Below are 24,701 nucleotides of genomic sequence, written 5' to 3'. Positions count from 1 at the left end.
TGTTGAAGTATTCTGGCGCAGTGTTATGTAGTGCCTTGAAAGTGTTGATGAATTGTGATTGTTTGTTAATGGAAAGCCATTGGAGCTCCTTCAGGTGTGGTGTGATATGAGTGTGGCATGGGAGGTTGAGAATGATTCTGGCGATCCAGTTATGAATGGTCTGCAGCATTCTGATGTGTTTTTTGATGATCCTGGCAATGAGGGTGTTTACAGAGTCCAGTTTGCTTATGAACTGGGCGCATGTGACCGTTTTCAGGGTGCTGTTGGAAACTAGTGAAAATCCTCCCCAGCTTCTTCGGGTTTTGGAAGCGTGAGGCGGTGACGTTATTGACTTTGTCAGTCATGTTACATTTCCTGTTGATAATGATCCTGAGTTTCTTGGTAGAAGTGGTGGGCGTCGTTCCTAGCTCTGCTGGCCTTCAGGTCAAGTACCATGGTGATATGCTCTTCCAAAAAAATTACAGTTTTGGTCTTGTCATTGTTTAGCTTTAGACAGTTGGTCTACATTCAGTGGATGATTTCAGTCATGCAGGCATTGAACTTGATCTGGGTACTGGGCATCTTGTCCATGAGGGAGAGAATGAGCTGTGTGTCAGCATAGGAGGAGACTTTGATTTTGTGAGAGCGATGCTGTTGGCTAGAGGGAGTATGTATGCATTGGAGAGGGTTGGGCTCAGGAAGGATCCTTTGGGAATTCTTCAGATGTGGTCACAGACATCCAAGGTGTATGTCGCCAGGCAGACTGGTTGGGTCCTTCCAACCAGGAAGGAGCAGATGCATTGGAGTATGTCTTTGGATTCCATTGTTGTGTAGGTGTTGGATAACAATGGCATGGGAGACTGTGTCAAATGCTTCAGACAGGTGCAGGAGGACAAGGGCTACTGAGTATCCATTGTCCAGAGTCATGTGGATGTCATCCCTGGCAAAATGTAGGGCAGTCTCTGTGCTTTGGCTGGGTCTGAAACCAGACTTAGTGGTTTTGTATAGTTGGTGTTCATTGAGGAATTTGGTGAGGTGTCTGTTGATGTTTTTCTTTCAGAACTTGGTAGGGAATGACAGCAGGGTGATTTGTATATAGTTGGAGAGCATTGAAGTGTCTGCAGAAAGTTTCTAAAACACAGTAGGAGGACAGTGGCATGTTCCCAGGCATCTGGGAAGGTTGCAGAAGAGGTGGAGGCATTCAGAATGAATGTGAGCATGACTGATGGGTTGCAATCCTCTGAAGTTGGCTTGGTGAGGGCAGGAGTCTGATGGGACCCCTGAGTGAATGGACTTCATGGTGGTGTCAGTTTCTTCTGGGGCGATGATGGGAGATGGGGTTAGCACTGGTTCTTTTGACAAGATTATGAGGTGTTTGGTGAGGTTTTTTAGGTCTGGTTGCGGGCTCAAAATTTTCTGTAAATGACAGTGATTTTGTTGCTGAAGAATTAAAAGAATTTGTTGTAGAGGTCCTGCTAGAGGATGATCGAGTTGGAGGGGTCAATGGTGAGGTGTATGGAGCAGAAATTTGGATGATAATAATGACCAACACCAACACAGTCCAGACCTTCATCAACACCTGACTTAGGAAAATCCTGCAAATATGCTGGTCAACTCCATCAGCAAAAATGACCTATGGCAGCAGACTTTCCAACTCCCTGCTCATGACAAAATCATGAAAATATGCTGAAGCTGGATAGTTCATACCCTTTGCAAGCCGGCATCAAATGCCATCAGGCATGCCCTCACCTGAAACCCTCAAGGAAAAGAGAAAGGCCAAGAAAGGCTGATTGCATGGAGATGGGTTACACCTGAACTCAGATTGAAGGTAAAACACAGGTCAAAGATGGCTGGAGAGTCCTGGATGTTGGCGTATACCACACAAGGGGTAGTAGGCATATGTAATTAAGTAAGAAGGTGAGGTGAAATCTTTCACAATGCTGAATATGTCTTTGTTTCTGTTGGTGCTGGCTTCGATGAAGTCTGCCAGAGAAGTGTGTTTGTTGGTCAATATTGTTTGGTTTGTGCATTTTAGGGCAGATTTGAGCTTGCTTCTGTCTGCATTGTCCTGGATCATTCTCCAATTATGCTCCAGTTGCTTGCAGTGGTGTTTCATTTGTCTTAAATCCTCCATGGACAAACTGTCCAGGGGACTGGATCTTGTAGTATTCCGGTAATGGGGGGGGGGGGGGGGCAGGAGTCAGATCAGAGAGTGATCCAATTCTTGAAATTCTTAATGGCTTGAGGGAGGCTGCTGCTGTTTTTAAAGTAGCATTCCAGCCCTTGTCTGTGAAGCTGTTCCAGTTTTGGAGGGCTGGTCATGGGCATTGGGAGGGACGTTGATGCAAACTTAAGGGCATGGTCTGTCTAGGGAACTGGTGTGGGCTCGTCAACTCGGACGTTGCTGTTGTTGATAAACATAGGGCCCACCCACTACGTGTCCTGTGATGTGAGTAGGTCCCATTACTCATTGGGTGAGGTACAGGGCGCCAAGTCTTCAATAAGTGCTCTTGAATTAGGGTTGGTGTGGTCTTCCAGGTGGAAGTTCAGGTCTCCAAGTAAATGTAATTGCTAGCTTTGAGGGTAAGTGGTGAGAAGAAGTTTGTGATGGTATTAGTGAACTTGGTGCGTGGTCCCTTTGGACGTTAGATAAGAGTGCAGCTTAGAGTGAAGGTACTTGTGACTTGAAGCTTGAAGGGCAGGTGTTCCATGTTAGAGGACAATATGTCTATAGATATGGTGGAGTTCATGGTGTTCTTCTGGATGATGACAATTCCTCTTCTGGGCTTGTGAAGTCTGTCTTGCCTGGCAATCTTGTACCTGAGGAGGGATGGCTGTGGTGATGTCAGGTGCAGATGCAGGTTTCCGTGCAGAAAAGCAGGCCAAGGGCATTGTCATGCAGCAGGTCCCAGGTCTCTGTGGTGTGTTTGGTGAGTGAGTGCGTGTTGAGGAGCATACAAGCAATTATGGAATATTGTGAGGGTGAATGAAGGACTGTGTGAATGTGAAAAAGTGGAGTGTTGGGTTCTGGTGGTTGTGGGTAAGTTAATGAGGCAGCAGTGTGTGGTGCAGCAGTCGGAGGTGAGTGTGCGAAAGGTCTCAGCATGGCAGCAACAGGATGATGGAGGGCCAGGGTTTCAGGCACTGTGCACACTCTAGGCATGGATAGGCACTGCACGCATCTGCTGCACATCCGCACTGTGGATGCCATTATTTAGGTTCTGCGAGGGGAGAGGAGTGGTATCACTTTCTGTACATCCGAATGATGGGATGGGCAATCCATTGATGTCACCTCCTTTACTGAGGGATGATGGGAAATCCAATCATGCCACTTCCTGTGCAGATGGATTATGGAAATGACTTCTCTTGCTTGGCTTTTCTTTTAAAGGTAGTTTTGGCGGGAAACCAGTGATGAAACTGCCTGTGCCGATGGATGATGGGAAATCCGGTGATGCCACCTCCTGTGCAGGTGGATGATGGGAATGGCCGACTTGCTTGGCTTTTTTTTAAAACTGTTTTAGCTGGAAACCAGTGATCTCACTTCATGTGCAGATAGGTGATGAGAAATCTAGTGATGTCACTTCTTGTGTAGATGAATACTGGAAATGACTCCTCTTGCTTGGTTTCTTCTTTCAAAGACAGCTTTGGCAGGAAACTAGTGGTGTCCTTTCCTGTACGGATAGATGATGGAACATCCAGTGATGTCACTTCCTGTGCAGATGGATAATGAGAAAATAGGGCTTCAGTCATCATATTTGTAGGAATTGCCAGAAGTCTTTTTGCACAAACCTTCAAGAAAGCCTCACTTTCATCTATGTTCAAGTGCAAACAGTTCTACCTCATACAGGTAATAGATGGTTATTGATCAGTTACTTAAAACCTTAACAATTTAAACACTCCAATAATGTCTAAAAAGAGTCAGTGAACCCCCTTAGGAGAGCCCTCTGGAGAGGAGAAAGAGGGTCCTACGGAACCCCCAAACATCTCAGTACAGTCAGGTGCAGTCAGTCACTGCTCCTGCCAGGGGATCTCTGCTCTCATTTACAGTGCAGGCAGTTGTTGATGGTATCTCAGCGAGTCTGAAAATATGGAGATAAAACACCTTTGAGAATCAGTGGACTCTCTACTTATTGAACTATCAGAATGTGCAGAGATGGAGGACATTTCTTGGGTTATAATGTCACAGAATAATTAGGGGCCCAAGTCAATTATATAAAATAGTAATATTTATATGTACCCCTGTAAATATGTGAGTACCCGGGTTTTAGGAGAGTGGTGGTACCTCACAGTATTATTGGGCTTCCCGCATCAAAGGTAGATTGTGTAAACAAACTTCCCAGTGCATAGCACACACCCAGCTGTACAAGATTTAGGGGTGTTACAGTAAGTGCCAGATGGTAGCTAATGAGCTTACCTACTTCAGGGTGACTACACCCTTCTTATGACCACTTTTGCTGAGAAGTAAGCATAACTTTAACTCTAGTGGCCTAATTCCTTTCAAACAAGATGGAAAATCTAAAAAGTAGTGTCCACTTCAACTCGTCCACATTTAGAGTTGAGGCTGGCATGAAGTCGCACGCTGCCTAATTTAACTAATTTTCCTGCCTGTGATGCTGCCGGTAGTGGGGTCAAAATGGGGGGGCTGGTCCTCTCCACCATCTGGAAAGACCTGGGTCGCATTACAAAGTCAGCAAGGCCTTTGAATCTCCTCGCCCTGGAATGTCAATCCTGCCTGGGACAGGAGGTAACACGTCTGCCCAGGGCAGGCTTTTGTCTCTGGTCCTCGAGAGTACTGCCTCTCACCGTGGGGGTTGAGAAATGTGTCTTTGGTGGCTGAACTAGTTAAGACCAGTCAGTAAACACACTAGTAGGTCATGGGTTTTCAGGGGGAACCTCTAAGTTGTCCTCTGTGTGCATTTCTTAATATATCCATCACTGGAATCAGTGAGGGTTTATTATTCTGAGGTGTTTGGTACCAAGCATCTCAGGTTTCAGAGAAGCCATCATGTATCTGGGGAACTCATAATAAGCAGTGTCCAACACATGCATTTAAAATGTCTTCCCTGTGCACTTACTATGTCTCAGAATCAACAGGGGCATAGCAGGAGCATATCTGCACATGCATATATGTCCTCACATGTTATATAATGCACCCTGCTGAAATGCTGCAAGCCTGGCTAGAGGGGTGACTTACATATATTGCATGCAGTGTTAGGGGACATGGTATACAGGCTTTGCCATGTCATGTTTTCAATTTTGGGAGCACCTTGTCACGCAACCTGCAATGGCAATCTGCATAAGTTTGGTGCTGGGTCCCTCAGCGTGGCACAAGTTGTGCTGCAGCTCTGAGGGGCCCTCTTCAGTACCCAGGCCCTAGGTACCAGGGGTACCATTTACTAGAGGCTTATTGGGGGCTGAAAGCCCTCGTCACTTGGGAATCAAGTTACCAGGTGTCTTTGTTCTAGGGAAGTAATACTGACACTGGGGACCAGTTTAGCAGGAACCCAGTGCACTTCAATCGAAGTTGCATATAAAAACAAGCATTTGCAATGCAATAGGTCTCGCATTTTCGTGAGTTGGACATATTGACATCGTAAATGCATAACTGGACATTTTGTGCCACATGAATTGGTCAACCCTGCTGCATATTGTGGTCCTTTCTGCCACACAATTCCAGTGGCCCTGCATATAACTAAAGGGCTGGAGGGATTTTTGAAAGACAAGCCATCAACCAGTAAAAGTGATGGGCGTGACATGGATGTGGCTAAAAGCCACAAATACACTACAACAGGTCGGAAAAGCAGTGATTGTGCAGTGCTATACTTGACCTAAAAAGCGTTACCCATGTCAGTAGGTTTCAAGGCTGCGATCTATTGGCTCCGCCAATGTTTGATCTGTTTTACTTTCTATTTCTGTTTCTTATTTGGAAGAAACAAAGCCTGTTCCCGACAGTATTTCATCCCATCACCATGGCAACCGTACTGATACTCTTATGATCTGAGAGGAGGGCACAGTGCATTTTTGCTGTGAGCTGCACACAGACTAAATCAGATTTAAACTTGTTTATCTATCTATCTATCTATCTATCTATCTATCTATCTATCTATCTATCTATCTATCTACCCTTTGAAGGTGGAGCCACCTTGATTTTTCTGTGGCCCAACGTGTACACCCACCACAATTCACTTCGAGAGAAGCCACTGAAGATAATCGATTGTGTCACTGTTGACAGTATGAAAAAAATATACGGCCCCTCTAAATAGTACAAGACGATGCTCCACTGTTTGTGCCGTATCAGCATTTCCCCATAAAAGAGCACATCCTTTTCTTTCATAGAGATGAACAGACACGACTCCTTCCTGTGCAGCTCTCACAGAGTCACTGAGACACAAGCTGTACTTCTCGATCCTTCCTGGCAGATGACAAATGGACTAATTTACTAAACCAAGCAACTCTTAGAAATCTTTTCACTATGTGCCCTCCTGAACCAGACCACTCAGGGTAGGAGTCCCTTTACAAGTAGGACCAGTGTACTCGTGCGCAATTTTGCGTTCCATGGTCCACCTTGTCACACAAAATTATTTGAATTATGTCCTTAGACCACGCGCCTCACAGAAACATTTTAAGAGTGCGAGTAGTTAAAGAAAGCGAACACCCAGAATACAAGCACCTGAGGTTTGCGGTACTTGTGGTTTCTGAGATACAACACAAAATGTAATTTTCGGTTTGTGTGTGATTTAGCGTAATTACGGTGTGGGGGGGGGGGGGGGGGGTACTTGCGCAAAATTTGCCTACCGCTACTTACAAGTGATATTACCCAATCCGAATAAGGACACAATATACGGCGTGATTACTGAAATGTACTTGGACTAAGGCACAATAAATAAGCCCACATGTCCAATTTTAAATTGAGCCCTAAATGCACAAACCATTATATTCATGAACGAAATTCTCAACAAGTAAACCACTTCCATGGATTCGTTCCTGCTTTCCCAGCTCCCGCGCACCGATTGGACATGGTTCTGGATTAACGCCACCAGTAGCTTTGTCTTGAGTCTGTGAACCAATAAACAGATATAAGGAAATGCCACCTTGGGGGGTATTTACATAAAACACAGCCCTTTAGTGCCCCCAAGTGGCTCGTTTTATCGAACGTACATTTTATAAGCATCAAACAATGAAAACAGCGAATCGTGGAACCGAATTAAGGCAAGTATATTCTGATGAAAACAGAATTGCGAGCACATACTTTCACAAGATGTTGTGGCAGTCGAATGCGTTATTCGCGCTTTAGAACGCGGCGCGTAATACATTATAAACATGTTTTCAAGTGCACTGGTCAAAATTTTTAAGCAAGCTTCTTAGACATTTGCCATAAAAAAAAGAATGGGATTTTGTGAGTTCGTGGGTGCCTTTGAGTGTGGCACAGTTGCAGAGCGGATGCGAATCTCTCACAATATAAGTCATGGGAAAAGATGCAGTTTGTAGAATACAATATTGAAAAATAGCATTTATTTCCATGTGAAACGACAAAGCAAACAAGCAACAGTGAAGAAAACAGACGGAATCGTCATGACGTAAATTAAGTCATCGCGCATGACGTGCGGCGGCCATTTTGAATTAGCGGAATGAATATTGTACCGGTAGCGATTTTCTCTATGCATCGGCAGTGCGTAAGAAAATCAATTGTCTTTGCAGGAGGGAGGCGGGGGCGGAAATAGACGCCCTCATAAAACAGCCTCTAACTTTTGCCCTCGGTTTTTAAATGCACAGCACATGTAACCTGAGAAGAACATGATTCATAGCCCTGTTAACAAAAACAGACTGGAGCCACTGGAAACATCCAGCGCTCTGGTCAAATGCTATTAGCCTCAGAAAAAGTAGTCCCAAAGGACATGCTACATTGGCACAAGTGGAAGGGTACAAGTACTAGAGCCATGCTCCAGGGGAGTGTACAACTGTGAAAAATGGGGGACAAAGAGCAAGGATTGACCACTAGCAAGCAAGGATTTTTTAAGGACACTGAAACAAACCAGTGAAAAAGCAGAGACCCCACAAAGAAGTATAGTAGAAGTATATACTAAAGTATATACAAGAGGCCTCGAATACTCGACCTAACCAGGCAAAAAGTGGGGGGTACTTCAACCAGAATCAGCTCCCTACCAGAACCACTGAAATTATTCAGAATGGAAGAACTAATTTATGCAGCAGCATTGACGAAATTATGTGGGGATAAATGCCAAATTTTATGGCCCAATAGGGGACATTTTGTAACAGAATGAATTATTTATTTTGTTGTTTTTACACGTCAACGCCGTCAACGCCTTCTGGGCTAAAGTTTCACCCAATTAGTACCTGTTTAACATCCAAAAAGATCAATAAGAAACTGAAAGGTGAGCAGTCCATCTTTGCAAAGGGCCTTCCATTGGACCGAAACATGTGTCTCTGTGTTTTTAGTAACTTTTGTTCTGTTTGAGGGAGAAACAAGGTTTCTGGGTAAAATCTGCACATTATGCAGTGGGTGAAAGAATATGCGCCATATGCGGCAAATGCATAATTAATGAGAAAAGCTGCAGCCACAGAATCGCATAATTCCACTGACCATGATTATTCCACATGTCGCACACAGTCAAGGACATGTGCCAGCTTTACAGGATAGCACCAAACAGACCCACACTGAAGGACTGCTTCTTGAGGTGGTAAACAGTGCAAGAGTGGAAAAACCATGGTGACAGGCACTTTACGTGCAGTGACTACATAGTGTTTAGGTAGAGCTTTCAAGACCTTTTGTATATACTTTAGTACATACTTCTTTGTGGGATCACTGCATTTCATTGGTTTGTTTCAGTGTCCTTTAAAAATCCTTGCTTCCTGGTGGTCAATCTTTCCTATTTGTCCCTTCTTTTCAATCCAGTGAGCAGTGTGCCAGTACTTGTAACCTTCCACTTCTCTCACTGTAGCATCTGTTTAGGGACTACTTTTCCCTTTCTCTAAGAGTATTTGACTAGAGCGCTGGATGTTTTAATTTGCTCTGAGCTCAGACTTCTGTTTACTTAAACAGGGCTGTAATTTGTATCTCCTTGCATCTGCTGCACCCTATTCCCCTGTGTGCCTGCAGAGGTACTTAATCTCCCATTGCCAATCCCTTCTTCCCATACCGATCCCCTCCTTCCCTGTAAGTGCTAGTGTTTCCAATCGTCACCAGGTCACCGTCCCTTTAACTATGCGTGGTGTCCTCCTGGCCCCCTCCACCAATTGTCCGGTGCCTGTGCCTTCAAATCCTGACTTCAGTGCTCCAGTGCAGTGATGTGACATCCTCTTTCATGATGACGTCCTGTTATCAGAGCAATTGCGTATGTGGTATTGTAGTGAGGCAGACGGGTCGGGCCTGTGCTATGCATTCTGCCAACCCCGCCACCACCACCACAAGGCAGAGTCTTCTTACTGGGAACCTGACTGTGCTTCGTTCACTGCACAATCTAAATCTTTTCAGTAATGTATTCATTTCCTTTCTACATTCATCAACCCCTTCTCCCACCCACCCATTCATTAGGTTGTCAGTTTATGGCTGGGTTTCTATTTCTGGCTCTCTTCCTAGTTCTATTCCTCCCTTCCACCTTGCTCTCACTCTTCATGTTGCTCCTTTTACATCGATCTTACTTCCTCCCCTCTGTTCCATAATTGCTTCTTTATTCATCCCTTCTTTCTTCCCGCTCTTCCTCCTTGATGCCTCCTTCCCGCCACCTCTCCTTGCTTTCTTTTTCCTTTCACCCCTTTTCATCTCCCTTGTTCACATTTCCTTCTTTCATTCACTTGCTTCATTTATTTCTCATTCCATCCTTTCCTTTCTCGCTTCCTCTCTCTGGTAAACCCTCTCCCCTCTTTGCATCTGTCCCCAGGGTCATACCCCATATTCTGCAGTGAGCAGTGCTGACAACCAGTCCCCACACCGCTCTGTTCCAAGCTCTGTAGCACAATATATTTTATATTAATATGTGTAAATTCATAACTGGCAAACACAGGCCCTCATTATGAACATGGCAGTAAACACCGTTGACCACCGTGGCGACGGCGAACAGAAGGCCGCCATTGGCGGTGAAGAAAAACCCGCCATATAATGATGCAAAAATCAGAAACCGCCAAAAATCTCCCTGCCACCAGTCACCGCCAGGACCTTGTCGGCGGAAATGCTGGACCTCCCACCCCGCAACCGCTGAGCACACAAACACCCTGCCCTCCAAATAATGAAGCACAAATCACTGCGGCAGTTAGTGGAAGCCGAACGGCCATTGGTGGTACAGACCGCCACGGGTGGCAAGTGGACCCAGCAGTAAGAAATGCATACATTGGTAAGCTTGAAACCCACACAACTGACACATATCCACAACACTATAAAACACACACAGACACACCTCACAATCCTTTGCAACAAATGTAGGCCAACCAATACAGAGAACTCCAGAAGCAGACACCGAACACCACAATCCATGATACAGACACCCAACCACACAACAGCACCATCACCTAGATCCACAAAAGATACCATTCACAACACTCACCATGGCACCCCCCAAACACCCACGCTTCACAGAAATGGAGCTAGGGACCATGGTGGACGAGATCCTGAAGGTGGAGCCACAATTATTCGGGGCACATGTCCAGCACACACCCATCGCCAGGACGATGGAGCTATGGCAGCAGGTAGTCAACAGGGTCAATGCAGTGGGACACCATCCACACACCATGGGACGACATCTTCAAGAGATGGTGTCAGAGTCACCAGATCCTCGGGGTCTGTGCACGTTCCCAACACGTCCACCACTGAACAGCTCAGAGACTCTGATAGATAAATCACAGAGACTGAGAGAGTTCAAGAGGGGAAGACGGGATTAGGAAGGGAACAGGTGGGAAGGAGACCTGTAGTAAGAAAAAGGTTAGAACACACAATATGAAAATTATATCTCCTGAAATCAATACTAGACTATGATTCTAAGCCTAGTCACTCTGAAAACATGAGCAATCTAAGAGTTAAGTTTAAAATGACTAAGTTTCAAGATGGCCGGATACCTGTAAGGGAATCAAGATGAATTAAATGAAAACTTTCTTATTCAAGTAATTTCCTTTACATGAGAATCAGAAAAAACATATTTTCACAACATTTTAAACCAGTCATATAAATCCTATTTTGAGAATGTATACTAGGATCATACAATATTGCATCTAGAAACTCTGGCCTTCTGTGTACTCTTAAAATGTTTCAACACAAATTGCGCATATTGCAGATACATATATATATATATATATATATATAGTAAACACCATAAAAGGATTGTGCACCATGAATAACACAATATGGATTCAGGAAACAAATCACATAACTTCTGAACTCGAATATTACATAATAAATATCTTAGAATAGTGGCATACAATAAACAACATGACATAAACTCGAGGAGAGAATCGTGCGTCTTGCCGATTCGAGTGTCACCATGTAAAATACCAAGAAATGGTAGCACGCAATAAATATCAAAGTGAAATCATCATTAATCGAATCGCGCGTCTTGTTGATTCGTAAAACACGATGTAAATGTCAAGAAATAACAGCTCACAATAAATAACAAGATCAAAGTACAATGAAACGAATCGCGCATCTTTTGCTGATTCTTAAGCCACCATGTAAATGTCAAGAAATGGTAGCGCGCAATGAACAACAAAGTTAAATCCTCATGAAACGAGTTGCGCGTCTTGCCAATTCGTAAAACATCATGTAAATGTCAAGAAATAGTAGCGCGCAATGGAAAACAATGTTTAAACACCATAAAACGAATCGCGCGTCTTGCCGATTCTTAAGCCACCATGCTAATGTCAATAAATGGTAGCACGCAATGAATAACAAAGTCAAACCTTTATGAAACAAATCGCGCGTCTTGCCTATTTGTAAACTACCATATAAATGTCAAGAAATGGTAGCGCGCAAGTAATCTGTTACTCATTTAAGAATGAAACCAAGAATATGACAATTCTCAATAACGGTGTCGGAACTGTCCAACCACCGTCTTACCGCCTGGAACAATGATCACCAATGAAGGATGAAGGGCAGAAGACTGGAAGATCCAAATAGGCCGCCGGGACAGGAGCTCAGGAAGAAGCTGCTGCTCTGCACCGGGACCTCTGAATAGTGAGCACTGGGAGTTGGGCTGGCTCTCTTTTATAGAGTCTTGGCCCAGCCCAGAACCACGCCCAGGCATGTTGCAGGGAAAGTCTCTTGAAGGCCCTGGAAAGGGGCCACACTCTAACACACTTTGAAAACCTGCAGCAATACATTGCAAAGGAACAGTATTTGTAAGCATATTAAAAATAAATTTTCAGGATTGAACTCTGCAATGCAAAAGGTTAAACCACAACATATCAGCACAATGCATAAATTACGTTGCTTTGAGAGTGCTGGGTTTTTGCATTTTTGTTGCCAATAGATCGCGTACTGCTCTGGTGTTGATAGATGGAACGACCTGCGTGGGAAGGTCAGGTCCATGGCTTCCGGGCACCACATTGCAGTCCAGAAGACTGGGGGAAGACCTCCATCAACACCACCCGACTTCACTGACTGGGAAGAAAAGGTACTAGCCATCCTGCACCCTGAGGGACTCACTGGAGCAACAGACTTGTTTACGTCATCTACAATTACCCCATATCCATCACACCTGGAATGCATGCACCACCTCACCCCTCCAACTACCACCAGGACCACTACCCAACCCAGGCCGCAATCACTACATCCAGTCCCCCTGCATGCCCACAAACCCACAAACAGGCCCACATCCCTCCCCCTGTGTACAGCCACCCACCCCTGCAAGGAATCACAATGGCCTACAGCACCCACAATGCACCTACACATCCTAAGCTAAAATGCAATGTTAACCTCATGAAAGCAACCTGCATGGCCCCAAAGTGTGAAACCTGCAAAAACACGCCCAGCCCTGTGCACCCCATCTGATCCTGCTTATGTAACAAGCATGTCCATTCCTCCCAACAGGCACCACCACCCATGCCACCCTCACGGACAGGACAAGGAATGGCAGTGGCCCACAGGGAGACAGAGGCACCTCCCAGGACACTGGGGATGGAACCCTGGACAGAGACGATCACCCTGGCCCTGGACTTTCACCATCCAGTAAGCCCACCCAGGATACCACTGACACCCCTACCACCCAGCCAACAACATCAGCAGAGGGCAAGCGTCCACACACCTGTGAATCCAGGCCACAGACTGGTGGAACACAAGTACAGAGGCCACAGTCACCCCATACCAACAGGCAGGAAGACGATGGCTCCAGTACAAGTGGTACCACCAGACCTGTGCAAAGGACACAGGCACAGGGGGCTAGGCCCAGTGGGAGGGCATCAGTGGCCCAGGGGGGAGGCCACAGGATGGATGCTGCAGCCCATGACGTGATCTCTGAGGTCCTCGGAGCATATCACCATACCCAGGACAGATTGGCCCAGATAGTATCCACCCTGGAGCAGAGTCAAAGGATGCAGCTAGCACACCACCAAGAGGCCATGGAGCAGTGGAAACTGCTCAATGCCACAATGGCCAGCACAGCAGGTGCGCTGCTGCTCCTTGTCCCAACACAGCCTGGGTCCCACACAGACCAGGAAGCCCCTACTACAGGCCAGGATACAGACCGGACAACAACAGCATCATCAGCAACTGCACATGTACCACCCTCTCAGGACACACAGGGGACATCCATCTTAACCTGAACCAGCCAACACCAGGCGCCCTCTGAACATTGATGGACCTACCACTACTGCCAACATTGCTGCGACCATGTTGCCATATTGTTCAACCACCAGTAGGCCACTCCCATCACTGTAATCTGCACGATTTTATCCCTGTGCCAAATAAAACACCTTGTCACCTGTTACAATGTCCCCTGTCATTAAGTTGAAACAAAGTGAAGTATGGATGCAACTGTATGATAACTCTTTTATTGTTATCTGATTAGCAGGAAATGCACCACACACCTTACATGTTGTTGTGCCTACAGATGTGTTGAACTTTTGTACTATATTGTAATCTTTCCTATGCAGGCCTGGTCACAGTGGCAATGAGTATTGACCCAACACCCCCATAGATGACAAGGCACACTGACAGTATGATGCACGGGCATCAATCTCATCCAAGTGTCCACACAAAGTTACTGGAAGTAGAGTTGTATCAGTTGGGTCCTGGTCTGTACATCTTCCCCTCATCATCACCATCACTCTCATCCCCTCTCTAAGGAAGCTCGTCTGGATATACAGCACCCTCCTCCTCCAAGAGGAGGGTAGTATTTCTCACAGCCACGTTGTGCAGCATGCCACCACTATTCTACACACCTTTTTCAGGCCCATAGGCCAGGCAACCGCCAGAGATATGTAGGCAACGAAATCTAGCCTTCAGGAGACCTATTGTGCGCTTCATCACCCTCCTAGTACGTCCATGGGCCTCATTGTAATTCCTCTCTGCATCTGTTCCAGGATTCCTCACTGGTGTCAGGAGCCAGTTGGGATAGCCAGAATTACCTAGAAAGAGGTGCAAAGCAGGACATTCATTGACAACCCTCAGAGGCAGACAGCCTGGCTGTCTGCTATGTGGCAATAAGTGTCAGAAACACCTACCTATTATCCACCCTCTGTCCTCTTGTAGTTGTTCCATCTTGTGTGGCACACTACTGTTCCTCAGCACAAACGAATCAGGGACTGATCCAGGGAACATGGCATTCATATGTGAGATGTACTGGTCTGCAGTACACACCAATAGAATGTTCATGGAATGAAAGTTATTCCTGTTTCTGTACACCTGTTCACTGACTCTTGGGGGTATGATAGCTATGTGGCTGCCATCGATGGCACCTATCACATGGGGTATGTTGGTAAAGGCATAGACGTCCGACTTGATGGCAGGGAGGTCAGCACTTTGGGGAAACCTCACATAGGACTGTAGGTGTCGTACAAATGCATTCAGGAATCTGGACAGTATTATGCTAAACATTGGCTGTGAAAAAACCTGCACACATGCCCACTGTCACTTGAAATGAGCAAGTGGCCAGGAAATGGAGTGCAGAGAGCACCTGCACTTCAGTAGGGATGGCATGCTGATTACGATTTGCCAGTGTCAGTGCTGGATCCAGTAATGCACAAAGTTCATGAATAGTTGCACAAGTGAGTCTGTAATTGATAATGATGTGACGCTCCAGCATGGTCTGCAAATCAACAAGTGGTTTGTACACCAATGGGGACCTTCCTCGCCACAAGGGTCTGTACCTAGGAGGAGTTTGAAACACGTGTGAGGAACACACATACATATGCACACATTGTTTTTCGTTCAGCACAGCTGGCATGATTGTAGACAACACTAATGCTTAGTGTGTGTGTGATATTACAGCAACATGACCAGGATGATATATCAGGACTGGTCAGGTGAGGTAATGTATAATGTTACATGCCTATGAGTGTTTAGGGGGTATATGGCCTGCATTGTGGAGATCAGTGTTTTATAACTGCGTAATTAAGGCCACAATGTCTTCCCTCTGTAATGCAGAAGTGTTGTGGTGGAAGTGACCTCATACCGCTAGCGTAATAGTGTAAGGCAGTGTTTACCTATGTGCGCAAATTCATTGTTTAACATGGTTGTCAATAGGCAATCTTAGCGTATCATGATCGCCGCCGGCAGTGACGGTGCAGACCGCGGTAGTCCGTACGCAAACTCTTCACCCCAAATTCACTTGACTCCCTGATCTTGTGCATGCAGGTACTCCACTGAGTGTTCAGCTGTGTCCTGCCTCTGGTCATGGAAATGGCACATGTTGCAGGGGAAAAGGCCCGGGCCTTCACCAATGAGGAACTGGAGAAGCTCGTGGACTGGCGGCAAGAGGTACAGGTGAGTAGGAGGATTGGGGGGCATGGATGTGTGTAGTGGTGGGTGTTGGCTGCATACATCTGTGCACCTGTGACACTGTATTGTCCAGGGTTCCTGACATGCTTCATGTGTGTGCTGTTAGGCTGTTTTAAATTTCTGACCCATAGTGGACGTATAGTCAGCTGTATATGATTGGCCAGTGTCTGACCTCAGTGTTATTTTTCTGTGTGTCCCATATAGGTCAGCGCCCACCAGAAGAGAGCACTTTGGCATGCTATCGCCAAGGAAGTGCGGGCCCTGGGGGTCTAAAACTGGCAGAGCACCCACTACAGGAAGAGGTGGGAGGACCTGCGGCGCTGGGCCAGGAAGATCTGCGAGGCCCAGCTGGGGAAGTCCTCCCAATGAGGAAGGGGTGCCCGTCGGGCACTGACCCCCTCTTATGCAACGCATCCTGGCGATGGCGTACCCGGACCTGGATGGGCGCTTGAAGGCTGCACAGCAGTCACAAGGGGGTGAGTACATATACCATGTTTTGGCCCCTTGATGGATGTGTGTATGTGTGTGCATTCATATTTAGGCTGTCTAGTGTTGTCTGTGTACATCAGCATCATCTGGCTAGGGAGCTGAGGCACCGTCGAGTGGGGTTGCAGCGGCCCACAGATCCTCGGAGGCAGAGTCGGCTGACGCCAAGGGGACCAGTGGGTTGGAGGGCGAGGGGAGTACCACAGGGGAGGCAACTACCACTGGAGGTAGTGACTCCGATACCTCCTCCGATGGGAGCTCCCTGGCGGTGGCAGACCCTAGTGGGCCCATCCCTACTGTTTCATCTTCCGCAACCCCCGTACCATCACCGCCCTCGCATTTGCTCCCCACCGAGTTGCCCTTGCCCGCTCACCCAGAAGGGTGGGCATCTCCTGTGCCCCAGGCGCCTCATCCCCTGCCCCAGTCAGCCCTGCTGTCCTCATGGAGGAGGCTATTGACCTCCTGAGAACCATCTCTGTAGGGCAGACAGCCATCGTCAATGCCAACCAGAGGCTAGCATCAGAGGTGCAGCAGACCAATGCCTATCTGGATGGCATTCACGGTGCCATGTCTGGCCTACAGAGATCTTTTCAGGCTCTGGCCTCCTCTTGGACGCAGATAGTGTCCCTGGTCATTCTATCCCTCCTCCAACCACCTCTACCCCTTCCAGCACCCCACTCCCTTCACCCATTCAAAGCACACATTCTGACACGCAGGCACACACCTCAACACAGAAGAAGCACACTTCAAAACACATGCACCACACCTCCCACCGCAAGCATACACACAGCCAACATACACATGCACACAGACCAACATCCACGTCCCCCAGTGTGCCCACCTTTTCCGCCTCCCTGTCTGCCCCTCTACATGCACACCCAGAGTCACTGCACCCTCATTCAATGTTGCTGACCCTGTTCCTGCAGTCACCACAATAGCACACATCCATTCATGTACCCCAGACACCACACCTGCACTCACCACGACGTTAGTTGGCACATGCAGCACACTCACCAGACTAGCAGACAATCAGACAACATCCATTTACACTGGCAGCCTGTCTTGTCACACTGTGTCCACCCCCCCTCCTCCCAAGACACTCAAACGCACAGTGCTCACCTCCTTGCCCTGTCAACTCCTCCCACGTCACAGCCCACCACTGTCTGCGTCCGTGCCCCTTCCCCAGAGAGGAAGAAGCCCCGTGCTGAACCAGGTCCATCCGCCACCCCCTGGTCCAAGCCCACTCCCCCCCTTCCAAGGGCAAAATCAAACCCCCTCCACCTGCCAAACGAAAGTCTAAGCTCCCCCTGTCATAAATCCCACCCCCACCACCCCCTGCCCCTGTTTCCTGAGGTGCCTGGATGCCCCATTGTTGCCCCTGTGAGGTGGAGTACCTTAGCACTTGTGGGAGTCAAGTTGTGGCCATTGTGGCTCATTGGACTTATTGCACGATGGACTGGCCATTGGCCTTCTAAGCATTTCTGTTGCTCAGTGAGCATAATAAAGGTTATTGTGTGACCTGAGTTGTTAGAGGCACACTCTGGAGCCGTGGTCTCTCGTTTCATTGTTTGGGGGTGTTTGGCACATGTATGTACTTTGGGCAGGTTGGATTTGTCTTGTGTTGGGTAAGTACACCTTGCTGTGGGCTGTATGGCTTGTGCTGCTGTGAAGGGTTGTGGGAGCGTTGCAGGGTAGGTGGAGTGGGTGTGTATGTAACTGTGCCCTTTCTTCCCTTGTTTAGTAGGTTGCTGTACTTACCGTCGTCGTCGTCGTCTTCGTCTGCGGTCTCGGTCGTGGAGGTATATGGCAATGAGCAGGACTGGCATGATCTGCAACTCTCTCTCCATGTCTGCTTCGGCGTGTTGTGTGGGCCTCCGGTGAGTGTTTCCTTATATTTGGTTTGTTTCAGCCTGGCTTTGTGTTACGGTGGTTCCCGCCCCGGAACTGACGGCGGTCTAGTGCTTCTTTCTTTGAGGGGGGGTAGGGCCTTTCCGTCGGCCTGTGGGAGGGCTCTGCCGTCGTTGTCGGCACTCCTCTGCTGGCGGCGAGTGGTTTTCAGGATGCCTGTGTTTCAGTTGGTTCATTATTTGGCGGTATGGACAGCACATCTGTTGGCGGTTGTTACCATCACCGCCGACAGTGCGGTGTTTACCGCTGTGTTCATAATGAGGGCCTCAGACTGTTTAGGTTAAACTGTCAAGCAAACTGGCACTCCCCTGAGAGCTAAGAAGTTAACCGGGTTATCTTATGTCAGTCTTCTATACTTGGAAGTAATCAGATCCCATGTAACGCATTTCAGGAGCCCAGTACTTCAACTACAGGTACATGGGAAGTGCTCCACGTCTCTTCTTCCCTCTGTATCCCCAACTAGGCTGACTGACCCCTCCTTACTCCCTTCCCTTGGGGTCCTTGAGGGCACGCTCTTCTCTCCTCCCCTGTGACCTTGACTGGGCCTTCCTTTCCCATTTCTTCCATTGGCATTTCTCTCAGTGTCCCTCCATTCCTTCAGTGTTCCCCAATGCACCCCCTTCTTTCCCTTGCTTGAGTGTACTGAGCGCACACTTTGTGTCCCTGAGTCCATCACCCTCTCAACCTTTCCTAAGGGTTCCTGAGTGAGCACTTCTCGATCTGTTCCCTCGGTGTCTATGATTGTATCCTTTGCCCTCCCTTTTGTCCCTTTTTCTGAGTGCACCCATCATTGTACCTCCTTTCTGTGACTCAAAGTGTGCCATCCTTCCAGCTTTTCTTCTGTCTCTCTAAGTGTGCCCTCCTCTCTTCTCTCCAATCAGTATCTCTGGGAGCACCCTCAGCGCAGCTTTCCCTTGATGACCCAAAATGCACCGTCCTCCCTGCCTCCCCTCACTCTATGCATTATACATTGAAAATACAAATGTTTAATGCATTTAATGTATTGCTATATTACTCTGCACTGAAGGCCTCTGGTGGCTGGTTTACTCTTTGAGGTTTAACATAATTTCTGTATCCCGCTCCAAAAACTTTTGGCTTTACTGTTATTATATTTGATGGTGATGTAGTGTAGCCGTTTTGTATGTACATTTTCTTCCCATAAATACTACAATATAAAAAAGTGTATGTAGGTCCTTAAGTTGAGATTTTAACCTATTTCTTCAAACTCCCAGGCTTGAGTAGTCGAACTGGACAGCCTTAGTACCAGATTTACACAGAGGAAAAACTACTCCCTGAACTTACACTGGAAAGTGATTGTGAATCGTGTTCCTTTGAGAATTCCACAGATCGCTCATGTTTTCGTTTGTATTCCCTCCTTCGCCTCTTTCCCCCTTCCAATCAAACCCAGCCACATCACCCTCATATCCTAACACGCTTTATTTAAACACTCTACAGAATGCTTCATTTCCCTCCACCTCACGAGCCTGTTAGCACTTCTTTCATATAGAAAAAAGGTATCAAAGCGTTTTTATGTAAACACTACTTCCTTTACAGAAAGGTACCCAGAATCACAGATTGTAGAGCCTCCACCTAGACTAGAACCCGGTTCCGAGCTTTAAAGTCAAGCGCACTAGTCGTTACTCCACATACAACGCTTGTTAAACTCTTGCCTCTTTCAGTTGCTTCTTAAACACTTTTATTTTTGTGTGTCTCTCATGACATTACAGCCCTCTCAGTCACCAACAACCCACCCTCCTGTTCTCCACCCCCACCCATTTTCCTGTTCACCACCCCAACCACCCTCCCGTTCACCACCCTCACCCACTTTGCTGTTCATCACCCCCACCCAATAGACAAAGGCAGTAGCTTGCCTATAAGCGAGATCTATTGGCTTTGCCAATACTTGTTAACACAACTGTTGTTTTCATTCTATAGGGCATCTGGTTTGGCTCCAGCGAGCTCCAAACGTTATTCTTTCAGCGTCTCTGGTTCCTTACGTACTATCTGCTTCGTGACCATCGACCACCGATTCAAGAACTGCATGTTTTTTGATAGTCGTAGCATTCACAAGCCAACGTTTGGGCTCCTCAACTAAACAATTAAATAAATGAGCGCTCCAGGCTACACGCAGGTGTGCACGAGCACCCACACACACGGGCGTGCGCCCGCGGGCCAGAGGATCCTATATTTAGAATATACGTGGTGTGTTTGTTCACCATCAGTTTATTAATATAATGTCTGCCGTTAAGAGCGTGCACGCCCTCCGGTGTTTTACATTTACTTGAGTTTCTTTGCGTCTTAACCCCTTGTAGCCCTGGCAGCTCTACCAAACCGCGCAAACCTCCGTTCTCATGGCTGTTATCACTTCACGGCGGCAGCTGTCACCATTCCTCCAGACCTGTTAGGCGAGTTTTAACTTCCCTGTGCGGTTGGGTTTGTTTTCTCTTTACCTTAGTCCAACCCCCGCAGCCTTCCATATGACAAGCAGAGGCTACTATATGTTCTGCCACGGGTGGACCTTTCATCAGAATGTCACAAGCAGGCTGAGGTCAAACAAGACTCGATCTCAGCGGAACCGTGAAGGTAGGTGACTTTGCAGGTTCTAATTTGTCTGGATGGATATTGAGATGAGGAGAGCAGTGTCATCTTGAAGATTAATCGGGGCCCCGGGCATGAAATATTTTGGGGGCCCCTGTGCAGAACAACGTTGAATGTTATTACCCATTTCCCGCTAATTCAAATGCTCATGACAATATTTACTGCACTTACTGAACTCTGACTCAGTGCAATCTCGATTCACAAAGCTTTCATTGCAAACTGAGGCGCTAAGGGCGTAAATATTCCTCTCAATAGTAGGACTGTAAAGAGCTGTAGTGTTACACAAAGTAACCCATCCCACCAACGCAGATTGTGGTGAAGCCTCACCCCCCTTAGTTGGCCATATTTCATACATATTCTGGACTGAATAAGGATCCCCTGAAGGTGGGGGCACCCTGAGTAGTTGGGGCCTTTGGTATACCTTTGGTGCACTGGGGCATAGAGCCCTGAGAAGCCCAGTGAACTCTGGTAATTGCTGTATTCTGTTACCACAACAGCATTCAAAGGGACTATTTTCTTTGCACCCACGAGGTCCCATGACATCAACGCTATGGTACTGGACTGACAACCTTTTAAAATTATCAATTCTTCATAGAGCCAAAGTTTAGGACCTCAAAAACATGTCTTACTCCAAACTATCAAATGGTTAAAAAGAAACATTTTCAGAACGGCACAACGGATTTTACCAGTTTAAATATTTAAACTTTTTTAGCGCCGCATTTGCGCCACTTTTTGACGCCCAAGCGGCGCAAACTTACAAAATTCAATTGGATTTTGTAAGTTTGCGCCGCTTTTGCGTTAAAAAGCGGCGCAAATGCGGCGCTAAAAAAGTATAAATATGGGCTTTAAAAGTCATCGATTCACAAAGGGTGTGTTAAAATTTGCCAAAGAATGGAGGCTCGGATGTGTTTTTTCAGAAGTGGCGGCAGATATGAGAAAGTGTTGTTACTGGTCCTGCGAAAAAAATACGGCACATTTTCTTTTGGTAGCATTCTTGTTGAGCATACTAAACCTAGGTGTTCCAACCAGTGATAATTCGTGCCAGTGATTTCTGGTGCTTGACGTAATTGTCAACACCGGCACTCGTGAATTTCTGCCACTTGGCGGCGGTTTGTCTAGTTTAGAGATCAGCACAACAATTGCTTATTAATAGACATTTAAAATAACTAATCCCGACCCAGCCATTCTTATAGCTTTGGGCGCCTGCAATAGTCACGCTTCAAGGAGTGTGATGATTGGTTATTCTGTTGCCACTGTCACTGGCAGTGCTGGCTTGGGCAAAGGTGGTACAGGCTTCAGTGGCCTGATGAGGGCACTGGCACTTTTTTTTAAATACACTAAAGCACTTATACCACTGCATACAAAATAAATCACTCCGGGTCCGATTCATGTATAAATGGCACACATTTCCCACTAACTGGCTTACTCCAGATTGTGGGTGGAAATGTACTACTTTCAGGATCTCACAAACATACCAAGTGGTAATGACGGAATTCTGCACCAGTCGTAGCTTTCCAGATGTACCGCAAGGAAAATCAAGTAACATATTTTATATCCCCAATGTGGCATGTAAGCAAGATATACACACACCATTATCACCTTAGGGTTGAAATGATGTGGAAAAGGGTGCTTTGATTCCCTGACTCAAAGGAGAGGATAGGAAGTTGGCACCAGGTTGATTTCACAACGGGGAGGGTGTGTATTGCGTTCTGTTCGAGTACAAGAAAGTGTAAATACACATGGATAAGGACCTGCTGTTCAGGTAGTTGCACTTGGCCAACTTTTTGACTTTGGTGCTGTGTTATAGTATTCGGGATGTGTTTTATGTGTACTTCCGCTACAAAGCGAAGAGTAAATATATATGTTTTTTAAATGTAGTGTTTGTTAATTCTTCATATGTAGGGTATGGAAATTCTTGATATACAGGTTCCGGGAATCTTCATGGACTGGAACGTTCTTGTCGCTAATGTTTCTGAGTCTCATTATTCTTTCCAATGGTTTACATTTTTGGCTCCTACTGACCTTCTTCCTCGCCTGCTCTTGCCACGCCGCCATGTTTGACTCACCACTTCTTTTCTTGTTTTGCCTTTTGCTCTGGCAAGGATGAATCTAGGCATACGGTGTCTGTGCCTGCACCCATGGGGTAGCCCCAGCATAGGATGGCAGTAATCAGCATACTACAGGACATGAGCATCTGTAGAGTGCAACTCTGATGACAGGGAAGGATGCCATTCTACATTAGTGCAGTGGGAGCAGCCAATTTCACTTTTTTCCTCGTAGGGCGGTGATCGTCAGGTGACCAGTCAGAGGCAGGCTGCCCCCCACAATGTTGTGGATGAACCTCTTCCTTGGATGCCCAATTTCTTAAGTATTAAAACCTGAAATGGTGTATCTTCGTCTGAATCGATTGAATCTAATGGATCTGATGGTCAGTAGCGGGGAAATGTATTGTTTACAATGAGTCTCTTCTTTGTAATATGCACACAGCTTTAAATTACACTTGTAACACCACGAGAAAGCAAAGCAGGGCTATCTGGGTGGCTCTGATCTTCCTCCCTATCAGGGAGGCAAGAAAATGTACTGCAGTGTTCTGTATCCATTTTTGCTTATCAAAGTGTGCACGGGGAGCTCCAAGTAGACCATTTCCTTAGTGCAACTAAGAATTGACCATTGCTACGGATGATACTACAAATGAGGTATAAGCAAGGAACCCACCAAAAATTATTGCACTGCTTTTTCCTCACAAGCGGTTTTATGCTCTTGCCACTTAATCTGTCTCTGGCTGCTGAATTAGCAGATTTGAACAAAAAAAGTTTATAGCTCCAACAAACCAAATTAAATTAAAAACCTTTGCACATGGGTTGCAATGCTGTCTCTGACCTGACACTTTGCAAAATTTACCTGGTCACCTGTGAGCTGTTGATTCCTGGATTCAGGCATAAAATCCACTTTTAGCCTTAATGAGATCCGCTTGTGCATTTAGATTAGCAATGAAAGTCAATGCATGCTTCAATATTGCATCCAAAGCATACTGTAGAATAGCACGTTGGCCTGATCTTGTGATAACAAAAAGAAACACTGCTGGAAACTTCACAAGTGGAGGGTCTGCAGTTCATATCAAGGTGGTTGGCTCCTACATCACTCTTGAAATATCTAGGAATAAACCCCACAGGAGGAGTTCAAGATATAAAAAATCGAAGACCGTGCAGATTTGCGTCCTTGCCACCCTTAAAGTCCATACCTTAAATTTTATATATATATATATATTATTGGCATTTGCCAGTAGGTAGTTATAGATAGGACCTAGTTTCCATTGAAAAAATGTTATGACTTGGTTTTATCTTTGGTGCCATTTAACAAATATTCACCAAAATCTCCCCAAAAAATGTGCCTGAAGTGACTGTCAAGCGGGGGCTGAGAAAAAAGGGGGGTAAAAAAAATGAGTTTCCCATAATAATTCCTATAGAGATTTTGAACATGACTACAATCCGAACCACATGGTGGAGTTACATCAAATTTGGCAAGCTTTTGGTCCATAGATCACACTTTCTGTTATTTGGTGTAACTCTGTTCAGCAGTTTTTGAGATATTAAAGAAAATCCAAAGGAAGCGCAAATACTTTGCAAATAGTCCCAATCTTGTACTGATATTTGATTGGCTGACAACACTTCAACCAGGAAGTGTTGGCAGTTATTTGGGATTCAGCTTCAGCCAAGTCCCCCAAAAAAAAACAAAAAAGAAAAGGGGGCAGGGTAGGAATACCCGAACCCCCTAGTCCTGGTCCAGGGGC

General features: G+C 46.4%; 1 protein-coding gene across 1 annotated transcript in view; it reads left to right on the top strand.

Annotated features, from left to right (window-relative positions):
* Window positions 1–20,762: 20,762 nt before the first annotated feature.
* The window catches only part of LOC138296586 (transmembrane protease serine 11C-like), a 299,563-nt gene continuing 295,624 nt past the window's right edge, over window positions 20,763–24,701 (top strand). The window contains exon 1 of the mRNA XM_069235857.1: window positions 20,763–20,896. The gene's annotated coding sequence lies outside the window, so the exon portion shown is untranslated. The remainder of the gene's footprint in view (window positions 20,897–24,701) is intronic.

Source organism: Pleurodeles waltl, chromosome 1_2 (assembly GCF_031143425.1).
Source record: "Pleurodeles waltl isolate 20211129_DDA chromosome 1_2, aPleWal1.hap1.20221129, whole genome shotgun sequence".
Taxonomy (NCBI): Eukaryota; Metazoa; Chordata; class Amphibia; order Caudata; family Salamandridae; genus Pleurodeles; species Pleurodeles waltl.
Note: the sequence above shows the minus strand (reverse complement) of the source record. Positions and strands in the feature narration are given on the sequence as shown.